Source organism: Myotis lucifugus, unplaced genomic scaffold, assembly GCF_000147115.1.
Source record: "Myotis lucifugus unplaced genomic scaffold, Myoluc2.0 scaffold_1179, whole genome shotgun sequence".
Classification (NCBI taxonomy): Eukaryota; Metazoa; Chordata; class Mammalia; order Chiroptera; family Vespertilionidae; genus Myotis; species Myotis lucifugus.
In genome coordinates this window covers 2,993-4,487 of record NW_005872227.1, presented here as the reverse complement: position 1 = coordinate 4,487, position 1,495 = coordinate 2,993, and the positions used below count along the sequence as shown (strand labels likewise).

The 1,495-nt window shown below is 64.0% G+C and overlaps 1 pseudogene; it reads left to right on the top strand.

Moving 5' to 3' along the window:
- The first annotated feature begins 925 nt into the window (after positions 1-925).
- Positions 926-1,078, top strand: LOC111824326 (annotated as a pseudogene).
- Positions 1,079-1,495: the final 417 nt, after the last annotated feature.

Below are 1,495 nucleotides of genomic sequence, written 5' to 3'. Positions count from 1 at the left end.
GGGGACGCAGTGGCCCCTTCCCACGCCTGCCCTGGGCGCGGGTCATTCTGTCCTTCCCGTCAGGAGCACAACCATCTGCCCCGCGCCTCTCCTCCACTGTCCGCCGCCCCTTGCGTTCCGAGTGTCCTGCCTTCCCCCTCCCCACAGGCCGCACGCCGTGCCCCAGCCTGCACCCTGCTTCCCATCACAGCCCCTAGTCCCAAAGTGGCGAGGGGCCTGGGCCACGGGTGCGGGGACGGGATGCGGTGGTGGAGGGAGAGAAGGGGGGCACGGCTCCAGGACGCGTGTTGACGTGTGTCGCGCGGGGTTTCCTGGTTTGGATTCCGCCAGGTGGTGGAAATGACCGTGGTTGGTCTGCGCTGAAGGGGCTCGGGGGGGTGGTGCCCATTGTCGGGTCAGTGGGAGGCCCCATCATGGGCAGGCAGCGCCGGGGGGCTCTGTGCTCTACGCGTGTGCAGGTTGCAGGAACCGTTGGGTTGAGGGGTCGAGGCCTCAGGGGTGGAGGTGCCCTTTGGAACTTGGTTCCCCACCTGGTCCACTCTGACCTTTCTCGTCCCCCTTTCCAGGTACCTAGCGCTTCCCGGCACGGAGGTTTAAAGACCCCTGGGGGTCACCCATCCGCCTTGGGTTGGGGCATTCCGGCCCTTGGGGAGGGTCAGGGGGAAAGGTCCCCGCGACCTTTCGGCCCCCTTTCACTCCCCTACCCCCAGGTGCCTGTGGGGCGTCCGAGCACGCCCATTAGGAGCCGTTGCTTCGGACCACCCCAAGGTCATACCTTCCTGACCTGCAGAGTCTGGTCTTGTTTGTCTTGTTCTTAGACGGCTGCCTGAGGCGCTCCCGCCCACCACCAGTGGGATTTGGGGCGGGGGGGGGGGGAGAGAATGTTACCATGCCAGGGAGCGAAAACCAAAAACCAAAATGTTATGACTCTTAGCGGTGGATAACTCGGCTCGTGCGTTGATGAAGAACGCAGCTAGCTGTGAGAATTAATGTGAATTGCAAGACACATTGATCATCGACACTTCACATGCACTTACCGGCCAGGGTTCCTACCCGGGCTGCGCCTGTGTGAGCATCGCTTGCCTATCAAACGCGTCCCCGGGGTGTCGTGCGAGGCTGGGGTTTCCTCGAAGGGCTGTTCCTTGGGCCCTCCGTCCCCGGAAGTGTAGACGACGACGGTGTCTGTGCCCCCCTTGAGAGAAGGGAGAGGCCCCGATGCCATGGTTTTCCCTCTGGGGAGCTTTCTCATGCTGCACACGGCCAACTGGAAAAGAGAGTTATGGTTGTGGGGCCCATTGTGGTGACAGTGTCCCCTTCCCCGCTCCGGCCCTGCCTGGGTTGTGGCTCGAGCCAAGGCCGAGTCATGGGCAGGGCCGCACCACGGTGACACGTGCCCCGGTGGTGGCACTCGGGACTCCATGGTGTCCTCCCCAGCCAAGCGCTCCACAACCTGGGCTGTGGCCACGCCGCGTCACGCGTTGTCGGGTCCATTGGG